At 39.1% G+C, this 12,522-nt stretch overlaps 1 pseudogene; it reads right to left on the bottom strand.

Annotated features, from left to right (window-relative positions):
* Window positions 1–10,153: 10,153 nt before the first annotated feature.
* LOC114035464 lies at window positions 10,154–10,751 on the bottom strand (annotated as a pseudogene).
* Between the last annotated feature and the right edge of the window lie 1,771 nt (window positions 10,752–12,522).

Here is a 12,522-nt window from a genome sequence, read left to right as displayed (position 1 = left end):
TTTCCTCCCACTACACCACACCTTAAAATCATTTTACCTTATGGATCTTGAGACTTTATTCTGAACTTTGCACTTGAGGGCAAATAGAGATCCCTATTTGAGAATGGAAACTAATTCCCTGGGGTTGGGGGGGGAGGGTAGAAAACGGAAGATGGGAAGACAAAGGGAAATCAAAATTTTTCCAGAATAGTCTCAACTTATTCTAATTTTGAAATTTCAGTCACTCACCAAGAGAACTTACTGAGTTATTAATGTCTGCCATGCACCATCTTTCACACTGCCATTTTTATTTACATTACTCCTCCATGCCCACCACTTCTAGAGGACAACCCCCCAGCACCCACAGAAGTGTTTGCAAGTCATCATGACATGGTTTGCTATTATACCACCAAAGAGATAGAAATAACTGGTTTTTCCCCCGTCCCCATTACTGTTCAGGCAGTAAGTTGAATTGATGTGACAATCCCATATATCTATAAGGGAAGCAGCATGATTAAATATAAAACATAACTCCCTCAGTCCTGATTTCTAGACTATAAGCACAGGGCGGTATTTAGAATAGTCTTTGCAAATTCCCCGGATATCATTAAAGCTTCCTGCTGCAACTAAAGAGCCATCAATGTGCAAGAGAATTATAGTAACACTCCTGTAAGAAGATTTCTTAGTTATTATGCCCATTTCTGATAATAATTCTCATTAGACTTTGTTGTCTTTTTTAATAAAAATGACACTCTCCTTATGTTTAAAGGTTGGAATCTTATCCTAATGTTTGACCCACAATATCCTTTGAGAGTTATAAAAATTAGATTATATAACCTCATATTACTGTCTAATGAACATCATGATGCTTGGGCCCAATGAGAGGAAGATAAGACATAGGAATTTATGTTTTAATAATCCTGCTTAGATTAGGGCATGTCGCTGTGGGCAGGCCTCTGATGGGTGCAGCAGAGACTGTAGCTTTGCCAGAGAGCCGTGGCAATATATCTTCAGGTCATAAATTGTTTCTTTTTAAGATTCCCTTCATTCTGCTAGGGCAAGACTGTAGTTTAGTCTAAGGTCTCCTGGATGAAACCATTTGGGAAAAATGCTGCTTGGGCATATGTAACAGCAATGAAGAACATTTACTAAGGTTCCTTCTATTGGCAAGGCACACAACTTAATTATTTAATGACGACTAAGTGCAAAACATCCCTATAAGGACCTCTGCCTTGTAGTATAGAATACCTATCTTCCACCTCCTACTTGGGGCCTTTCCTAATTCTCTTAATTATTAGCCATCTCTCCTTCTTGAAATTACTTTGCACTGCTTTATATACACTTATGTACTGTTATATCTCTTCTCTCAACAAACCATGAAGATTGCTACTATTTTTTTTCTCTGTATAGTCTGTTTCTGATTGGTGATGTGGCTGAGAACTGACCTTCCAGTCAGGAAGAGCTGGGTTGAAATTCACATCTGTCAAATACTGGCTGGGTTACTCTGGGCAAGTCACTTAAACATTCTTTACTCTGTCCAGCTCTCTAGTTGAAGATATAAATAGATACAAGGTGTTTCAATGTTTGGAGTTTCCCTACACTGATGAAATAAAGGGGCTAGAAAACAAACAAGAAATTCCTAGTCCCTAGCTCAGTACATTTCCCATAGTAGGTCCTTAATAGTGTTCACTAGATTTATTTGTTGAAAGATTCCTCTACACAGAATTTTCTAAAAACTCTAAACAACTGTGGCTGTAGGATTCAACTCTTCCAGTCAACCAGAAGAATTTGTTAGGAAGCTACTAGAAACACAATTATAGACGATCAGGATGCCAGGAGAGATATAGAGAATGCGGGTGTTATAAAAAATGGAAAAGATTTTCTTATGCTAATTCTGCCTATTAAATGAAAGTTTGTATTGGGTCTGGCATCTCTACATTATGCCAATTAGACTGAAATCAACAAATCTTTATTAAACGCCCACTATATCATAGACATACACGGGGGAAAGATTGGACCTGTAATTTCACCAATAGAGAGAATTCCAGGATGAAGAAATTCATTCTGCCAATGCATGTTGGCACTTCCTCTACAACTTCTAGACTTAGGAGATGTCTAGAACACCACCTTACCGCTTAGGAGCTTACCCAGAGTCATACAGCCAGTTTGTCAGAGGCAATAGTGGCCCAAAGTAGCCCTCACAGATAGTTTGTATTAAATTCAGGACTTGAATCCCAGCTCCTCCAGATTCTAGGGGCAGCCCTCTATCCACTCCACCAACTTGGAATGGGGATCTATATAAACTAGGTGGAGAATTATGAGACCAAAGAAGAGATGTAGAACAAAATGCTTTGGGATAATCTAAGGTGGAGACAATGTTTTCAGCTGGATAAATTGGGGAAGACTTAATGAAAGAACTGACCCCTGAGCTGAGCCTTGAATGAAGAGAAGGATTATCTAAGGAATTCTAAGCTGAAAATGTTATTAGCATCACCTTTTATAACAATACGTCTTTTGAGGGTTTTTGCACCAATACAATTTGAGTGATTTCATAGGGTTGTAAGATCATAAGGGAAAGAGGTGGACCAGGAATTCTTTAGTTTAGCTACTGGGGAGGCACAGGGTTTAAGGGAGAAAATCTCAAGAAAAGGTGGCATTTTTGTGGAGACTTCAAAAAAGATATGTGTCTCAACATTTGATGGGATTTTATTTATACCTTCTGGGCCTGTGTGTGATGGAGGTGCATAAGGTCTTCCATCAATCAACATGCTATTTAAGAGAGCCCGCTACACACCCTGCTGAAGGAGGAAAAAAATACACACACACACACACACACACACACACACACACACACTCACACATATAAATGTATCAGACTCAGAGCTCCCAATCTCTTTAAGGGCCATAAGTAAATGATCAATACTTACAAGATAGTACACAATAAATCACAAATGATATATAGAGACAGGAGTTATAGGAGTCTGAAGCTGCCTTACACTTGGATAAATGCAATATTATTTGACCAGCAAGTGAATTGGAAACACATTTTATTAGCTGACAAACCCTTTGGAAGGTAAATATCTCTTCTAATTAATTAATTTTTTTAACTTTTTTTTTTTTGGAATGCTGAGTTCTATCATGTGAGGCACCAGAGACTGATGGCATTTCAGAATAACAGCAGCAAAGAATAAGCCTTTTTTTTTTTGGTCCCACTGATTGTTAGCAGAATTCTCTTTCCTTAATTATGGAAACATGTCCCCAAAATAAATGACTGAAGAAGTGTCTTTGCACGGTCTCAACTTAGTAAGAGAGATTCTGCCAGGTCTTGAAATGGGAGCATTTGGGGATCATCAGCCTTTCTCTGTAGCTGTGGTCATGACTGATGGCTATATAAGCTCTACAAAATCGTTAAGTAAGCACTTTTCAACTTAGCCTTCTGCATCTATTTCTTCTCTTTCACAGAAACACAAAATCTTAGAATTGAAAGAGACCTCAGGGCAACCTGGTCTAACCTATCCTTGATCCCATCTATAATATTTCTAACAAATGGGCAGCCAGAAATCCAATGTTCCAGTCTCTACTTAAAGACCTCCAACAGGAGATGACCTTGCTGGGCTACTTGTCAGGCAGCTCTAATTGTTAGGAGGCTGCTTTGCTTTGGTTTTGTATTTCTCTTTACTTTTTTATTTCAATGCCTAGAATTTACTCCCTCTTAACCCCAGTTTCTAAGAGCCCCTAGTTTCTGTCAAAACTCAGTTCCAGTTGTGTGACCCTAGGCAAGTTACTTAACTCCGATTGCCTTGCCAAAAACAAAAAAACAAACAAAAAAACTCAGTTCAAGTGCCATCTTTTTCAAGAGACCTTTCCCATCACCCACTTGCTGGTATTTACCCTCTCCCTCAATAAATAAATAAGCAAACAGGGAGCGAGAGAGAGAGAGAGACAGAGAGAGAGAGAGAGACAGAGAGAGAAAGAGAAAGGGAGACAGAGACACAGACAGAGACACAGAGAGAGACAATGAGACAGACAGAGAGAAATGAATGAACAAATAAATAAATGGGTGACTGGATTAATAAATGAACGAATGAATAAGTAAATTGCCTTGTATTTATTTTGCATACTTATATACTTGATAGAATATAAGTATCCTGAAGACAAGGACTGTTCACTTCTGTTTCTGTATCTCCAGGATCGAGCACGATGCCTAACACAAAGCAGGCATTTGATAAATGCTTGTTGACTGATTCATTGATACTGACCCCAAAACTGACTCTCTCCAGCTTTCACCCATCTCCCCAAGTTCTGCTTCCTGGGACCAACCTGAGCAAGTTCAATTCTTCTTCTGCCTGAAGTCTCTTTTCTGATCCTTTTATGCAATTCTTATTCCCCTCATTATACTGGTTGCCCTCTTAGATTGCCAATAAACATCCTAAAATGTCAAGTCCAGAACCGACTACAGTATTCCAGATGTGATGTTACCATGACTGATTATCACAGAACACTCACCTCCCCCCATGAATTCAATCACTGCCTTAATGTATCATGTAATAGTATTTGCTTTTTTGGCTCCCATATTACACTGTTGACTCATTGAGTTTCAGTCTACTAAGACCCGGGATCTTGACGCAAACTTGTCTAGCCTCGTGTCCCCAAACCTTTACATTGAAATTAGTTTTTTGAACCCAAGTGCTTTCCATTTATCCCTGCTAAATTTCATCTTATTAGATTTGGCCCATTGTTCTAGCCTGTGAACAGTGATTTCTTTAGAGCCTACCATCCAACCTTCTAGCTTTATGACACCTGAAAATTTGACAAGCATTCCTTTTATGCCTCCATCAAAATAATTAACAAAAACATTGAAAAGCACAGGGCTAAGAACAGATCCCAGGGACCTTTCAACAAGTTTACATCAAACCCAATGATGACTACTCTTCGGATTAAGTCCAGTTCATAATTCTCATAACTATACTCTCATCTATTATACATGTCCTTACTTTATCCACAAGGAGAGCATGAGGGACTTGGTCAAAAGCTTTATGAAATCTACTATAAGTGTATGACGTCTCCTTAATGTCTCTGATCTACCCTAGTCCAGTTAGCCTATAAAAACAGGAAATTAGGGTAATGTGACATAACAGACGCATTCTTCATGAAGCCATATAGGTTTTTTAGTGATTCTCACATTGCTTTCTAAATGTTCACCATTATTGCTGCTGTTCAGTCATTCCAGTCATGTCCAACTCTTTGTGACTCCATTTGGGTTTTTCTTGGCAAAGATATTGAAGTGGTTTGCCATTTCCTTCTCCAGCTCATTTTACATATAAGGAAAATGAGGCAAACAGAGTTGAGTGCCTTGCCCGAGTAATAATACCGAATTACTCACGGAAGTTAAGCTATCTAACCTTTGGTGAAACAGGGAATATCAGAGGCAATTCCGTGAGTAATAAGTGTCTGAGGTCAGATTTGAATTCAGGTCTTTGTGATTCCAGGCCCAGCACTCTATCCACTGTACCACCTAGCTGCCCCAAATGCTCACAAATCATCCTTTTAATAATTTTTAAAAGAATTTCACCAGAAATAAAATTCTATTCATTCATCTATATTTTTCTACTCCCCTTTGTCTCCTTGCTTGTCCTGATCAATTGTGCCATTTTGAAAGTTATCTAGGGTTCTTTTTTTCAGAAGAAAAGCAGACCCGATAACTCCCTCAAATTTCAGTATGCTTTGATGGGTCAGATCACAGGAATTTTTTTCTTTCATTAATTCATTCATTCTGTCATTCGTTCTATGGATATTTATAGAATTCTTACTTTTACACTTTAAAAGAGGACCACAGAGAGAAGAATTCAAATAAATAATTCTTTAATAATGGCATTTCAGGCACTATATTGTATAGATTACGGAAATATTTAGGGCAGACTGGCCCTACCAGGATCCCTCAGATCAAACCTTGTAATTGATCAAAGACTCTACTTCCATAGAAGGCCCACCCTTCATAGTAGTTCTGTGAAAATCTCCCTGCTAGCATTAAAACTCCAAAGAGAATTCCCAGTATTGTCTGTGACCCCATGCTCTTCAAATTCTTCTAGCTTATTTTATTCAAATGAAGTACTTGCTTTATTTGTTTGTTTTTAATAAAGAGTTTTATATACACTATCTCATTTGATCCCTACAACAATAAGTTTTTTGTTATTGTTCAGTCCTGGCCTACTCTCCGTGACCCCATTTGGGGTTTTCTTGGCAAAGATACTGGAGCGGTTTGCCATTTTCTTCTCCAGGTCATTTTATAGTTGAGGAAGCTGAGGCAATCAAGGTTAAGTGATGTGGCAAAGATCAGCTAGTAAGTGGCCAGATCTGAAGCTAGATCTGAACTCACAAAGATAAGCCTTCCTGACTCTAGGCCTGGTCCTCTATCCACTGCACCACCTTGCTGCCCCCAATAATAGGTACTACTAGCAATTGTATTCACACTTTACAGATGAGGAATTTGAATCTCAGAAAAGCCGAGTGTCTTATTCAGGATCACACAGCTATTAAGAGTCAGAGGAGAGATTCACACGTGTGACCCCAAGTACAGCTCTCATCCTCTACACCTTGCTACCTTTTCTTCTTCTCTAAAGAAAAGCCCCTATTCACCACCATCCACAGATACGTTTCTCTCCTCAGAAAAGCATTTGCTGTCTGAATCCCTCATTTAGTATTTATCATATGTTGGCTGCTATTATTATCAACCTGTTTCCAGTCTCTCTCCTGACTATACTAAACTCTTTGATGGCAAAGGTCATACGTTATCTTTCTTTGTAGCTTCCTCATCACTTAGGTTTGTTTGTTTATTTCTTTCTTCCTGCAATTGGGGTTAAGTGACTTGCCTACAGTCACATAGCTAGTGTCTCAGGTCAGATTTGAACTCAGGTCCTCCTGACTTCAGGGCTGGTGGTCTATCCATTATGCCACCTAACTACTCCTTCTTCATCATTTTGAATCCTAGGAGAGGGACCTCAGCATTTTAATCACCTTGTCATACCAAAGAGAAAATGGAGGCCAAGATGACTTGTCTAGCATCATACAAACAGCCAGTAGCGGAACGAGAACTAGAACCCAGGTTCCCTAATTCCCAGTCTAGTTGTACATGAATTATTGAAATTAGCTCAGCTCTTATGGAAGTCACCTTCTCCATTATTGAAAAGACTTAATAGCTATTCAGGAAGGTAATAATCTACTTTAATCTCTAAAGTCACAACCGTTCTTAATTTCATTCAGAAACTGGAAAATTGGAACACCCTGAATCACAGAGGAAAATATGTGGTTATAGATATTTTCCATACCTATAGCTCTAGCAATATGTTTATTCAAGACATTCCCAGAACCTGCTGGACTTGGAGTCAGGAAGTCATGGATTCAAATCTTGCCTCTGATATTCCCTGTTTCACCAAAGGTTAGATAGCTTAACTTCCATGAGTCTCAGTTTCTTCATCTGTAAAATGAAAGTAAAAATATCTATAATATTATTAGGAAGCAGCTGGTGGCACAATGGATAGGGCACTGGGCCTGGCCTCAGTAAAACCTGAGGTCAAATCCACCCTCAGACATTTACTAGCTGTGTGACCCTTAAGTCACTTAAGGCAAGTCACTTAACCTCTGTTTGCCTCAGTTTCCTCAACAGTAAAATGGAGGTAATAATAATGCTTACCTCTCCAGGGCTGTTATGAGGATCAAATGAGATAATATTTATTACCACATTTATTATCACAGTGCCTGGCACATTGTAGGTGCTATACAACTGTGTATTCCCTCCTTCCTTCCCTACAGTACCTACCTCACCAATCTTTTATGAGGTTCAAATGACATAATGTATGTAAACTTTGCAAACTCTAAAGTGTTATAGAAATGACAGTTAATTTAACTCCCACTCTACTGTTCCATTTGACTGTCCCACTTGCCATCAAGCTCAACACGTCCAAAACCACTTCTTGTTTTCTCTATTTGTCAATGGTACCACTGTCCTCTGAATTGATCAATCAGTCAGTCCTCTTAATCATCCAAGCCTGAAGTGTCAATCATCATCTTTGAGTCTTCTGTTTCCTTTATTCCTTCTTTCAATCATTTAATCTTATCAAGTGTAGTTCTTCCTCTTTATTCTCACTACACTCAACCTGACTCAGGCCTTTCTCATCTCTCAATAACTCCTCCTACCCCATCCATGTTGTACAAGTTAATCTTCCTAAAATGACTCCAATTCATGGTATTCTACTATTCAAAATCTTTTCATGGTTTTACATTACCTCCAAACAAAGCCCAAATTCTTTATCCTGTCATTCACTAACCTCTATAATCTGTCCCCAATTTACCTCACCTGTTTTATCTACTTTTCTTATGCCATGTGCCTTAAGCAACAACTTACAATAATCATTATTTCTTGAACATGATCCCATAGTTTCCCTGACTCCTTGCCTTTTTTATGCAATTCTTTACACCTGAAATGTCATTCCCCACTGTTTCCATTTGTTATTTACTACTCAATTTTTCAGGCCCACACCAAATGCCACATCTTTGATGAAACTATCCCTGATCTTCCACCTTCCTTCAAAACTTTGAGGATTTCAATAGATTTTTACATATGTATGTGGTTCTTTGTGCACATGCCCTAACTCTCTCCTGGTTTGCATATACTTTCAATGCAAGGAAAGGCTTATTCACCTTTGTGCCTCACTAATGCATAGTCTTTGTGTATTTTAAGTGCTTAATAAATGCTTGTGGAATAAATTCACAAGCATAAATCAGGTTAGTGACAATGAGAACAGAGAGGAAAGGACATATGTGAAAAACGCTGTAGAAGAAAAAATACATGAACCAAATCCCCTACATAAACCACAAATTGGAGCATCTGATCCATGGACCTTAAACCCCAGACAGTGACCACTAGATAAAAATGAGATAAAGTACTTTAAAATTTTAAAAAGCTATATCATGAGCAAACAATTGTAGCCTTAGTAGTAATCAAATAGGTTCTAGTATCAGTGGTAATAGTAGTAGTGGCGATGGTGGTGGTAGTAGTGGTGGTGTGTAGTAGTAGTAGCAGTAGTAGTAGTGGTAGTAGTAGTAGTAGTAGTAGTAGTGGTAGTAAAAATAGTAGTGGTGGTAGTAGTAATAGTGGTGGTAGTAGTAGTGGTGGTGATAATGATAGTAGTAGAGGTAGCAGTAGTAGCCAGAGCAGTCATTAGGACATAGAAATCACAGTTTTGCCCCCAGGCACCAACATTTGGATGAGAAGACTTCCTTTCCATGCTAGGTGAAACAGGCATTACTACTCCTCCCCTCGCTCCAGATCACCACTTCTATGAACAAGTTTGCCAAGGGCCTGCCCTTCCCCTGTGATGTTGTTATACCTCCTATGTGCAATGGGTCCCTCCATCTCTTCTTGGGGGCTATTCATAGGCAGTTCCATGGGAGCACAGGATGAACTACCTGGGCTCTCATGGTTCCCCCTTACTGGGGTAAATTGTCCTGGGAACTCATAGCTTTTTTTTTTTCTCCCAATGCCTCTTCTTCAAACCCTTTATTATTAGTTAAGGCAGAACTGTGCTCAGTGACTACTCAGCCAGGGAAAAAGACTCTTGAGGTGGCTCTCACACAGGGCAGATGCAGAAGGAGAGACTGAGTCAAGGCCTCCAAAGAACAGAATTCTTTGAAAGAGGGGCTACCTTGAGTTTACACACAGATATAACATTAAAACAGGGTCCCCTAAAATAGAATCCTCACTATACATGGTAAATGCATTTTATTTTGTTTGTTTCAGATTCGTACTCTCAGGATGCTGATGGTGAGGTTCCTGCCCCCACCTCCACCCCCTGCCTAATTTCAGGTTAACTCTGTTCTATAGTTTAACTAAGTGCTGAGCTTGGAAGTCTGGGAAATTAGAGTTCTGGAGGGTGAGAGAGAAGAGTCATAAACAGACTCCACTTCTCTCCCTCTCAAAAGTAGGATTCCCATGGTTTAAATTTTTGAGACATGGCCTGTGTGATGAGTGGATATTCTTTGAATCATGAGTTTAAGTGGTAATTGTATTCAGCTCCCTTGTATAAATTGTGACCCTTTCTGGCAACACCCCAGCCCTTGTGCTATTACAGAGCAAGCCTCAAGGGTAAGCAAGTTGTGCCTTCTTCTTCCTTCACCTTCAGCTGAAACACTCCATTCTGGCTCAAATATTTTCCATCTCATTCAGGAAGTTATAGAACTATAGCAGGGTTAACTCTATATACATGTTTTCAGACTAGTTTTCTTTTTTAACCATCAACTTCAATTGTAAAAAAATATTCCCCTTTTTCTACAGTTCACTGATCCCAGATGTCACTCCAAATTTTCTTCCCTATCTATAATTTGGCTGATCATCAATGTCTGTCCTACTGCCCATCGTGCAAGTGTGGGAGATTTCTGCTTCCATTTCTCAGAAAAATAAGTGACTTTCTCTTCACTGAGCCCCAGAGTAATGAAATCTGCTCTGACCTGCTCGGCAGTCATAGTCTTCTTCAAGGCACCATTAGGCAGTAGGAAAAGGCTTTTCACGATATTCCTTAAGGATCCAAGGTTGATCTGATTGGTGGCAGCAAAATCAGACAGTTTAGCCAGGAATGTTTCAATCTCCTTGGGTTGAACCAAGATGTAGAAAATCACTTGGGTCAGTGTTGCAAAGTGCTCCCTCTGAGCTGGTTCAAGTGTAACATATCATTCCCTCTGTACTTGGGATGGGGTACAGTGAGAAACGGGCACCTCATGGTCACAGGCCTGCACCCATCAGCTTCCAACTCGTAGCTTTTCAGAAAAAGATCTGTGGCACTTTTCCTCTTTCTAGAAATCTTCTTTCAGGTCATGCCCTCTAACTATCTGTGTCCCTCAGGATTCTGTCCTGGGCCCTTTTCTCCTTCTCTAATACTTCACTTGGTGATCCCATCAGCTCCCCTGGATTTACTTACCGTCTTTATGCCAATGGTTTCCTACCTTTTCTGCCTCAATCTCTCTACTCACCTCCAATTTCACATCTCCACTTGTCTTTTAGACATCTTGAATTGGATGTCTAGTAGACATATTAAACTAATATGTCCAATATTATCTTTCCACCTAAACCCTTTCCCACTCCTACTTTCCCTATGACTGTAGAGGACAACACCATCCTCCCAGTCCCTCAGACTCTCAATCTAGGCATCATCCTGGATTTCTCACTATCTCTCACCCTGTGCCATATTCAAGCTGTTGCTAAGGCTTGTCGATTTCATCTCTGCAACATCTTTTAAATACACCTCCTTCTTTCCTCTGATACTACCAATATTAGTGCAGACCCTAATCACATTGGGTCTGGACTATTACAATAGTCTGCTGATGGGTCAATCTATTCTCTGTTCAGCTGATAAAGTGATTTTCCTAAAGTACAGGTCTGATTATGTCACTCCCCTACTCCATCAACTCCAATGGCTCCTTATTGCTTCCAGGAACATTCAAAGACCTTCATAACCTAGCCCCCTTCTATCTTTCCAGTCTTCTACCTTATTCCCTGAAAAGTACTTTTTGATCCAGTGTCATTGGCCTCCTGGCTGTTCCATGAACAAGACACTCCATCTCTCAGCTCTGGCATTTTCTCTGGCTGTCTCCCATACCTGGAACACTCTCCCTTCTGAAGTCTTATTATTGATCTCTCTGGTTTCCTTCCCACCTTCTACAGGAAGCCTTCTTCAACCCTTAATTCTAATGTCTTCTCTCTGTTATTTCCTCTTTGTCTTGTATAAATATTTTATTTGTAACTAAAAATATTTCTCCTACTTGCTTTGTATATATTTGTTTATATGTTGTTCCCCCTTCCCCATTAGATGATAAGCTCCTTGAGGCCAGGGACTATCTTTTGCCTCTTTTTGTATCCCCAGCACTTAGTGCAGTATCTGGTACATAGCAGGCACTTAATAAATGTTTGGTTGATGGATAAAAGGAATCCATAGAGCTGACTTTCACATAAGGACTTCTGGATCTACAAGGCCCTAAACCTAATAGTTCCATCTACAACAACAAAAATTTTCTTTTAATTGATTTTCTTTAATTGCACCCAGAAAGGGCTATTTCATATCCATAGCTAAAACTAATTAATTATTTGCTGTTCTTTTGTATTTTTACCAACATTAAGCCAAATTTATGTTGTGAAACAAACCGTCCATATAGTATATGTCATAATTACTGTTTAGCTATTCCACACCGGCAAAAATTTATTAAAACTTCACGACTCATTAATAGCAAGTGATAATAATTGTTTAATAGAAAAGGAAACTTAGTTAATGATGGAAGCCCTGATTAACATGTTTGACCTTAAGACACAAAGTCAAGTGAAATTAATATTGCCAAGTGTTGAACATAAGGTTATTTAAAGTGTACATGGTTTCAATCATCATAAAAAATCAAATAAACTGGTTTGCAACTTGACTGGAGCTGAAAAGCCTTTTAACTCTTGCCTACGAATTAGCAAGTATTTTAATGAATTCCTCCACGATTCACAATTAAGTGACA

The sequence above is a fragment of the Vombatus ursinus genome, unplaced genomic scaffold (genome assembly GCF_900497805.2).
Source record: "Vombatus ursinus unplaced genomic scaffold, bare-nosed wombat genome assembly UNPS02009205.1, whole genome shotgun sequence".
NCBI classification, from domain to species: Eukaryota; Metazoa; Chordata; class Mammalia; order Diprotodontia; family Vombatidae; genus Vombatus; species Vombatus ursinus.
This window is presented reverse-complemented; position numbering and strand designations above follow the sequence as displayed.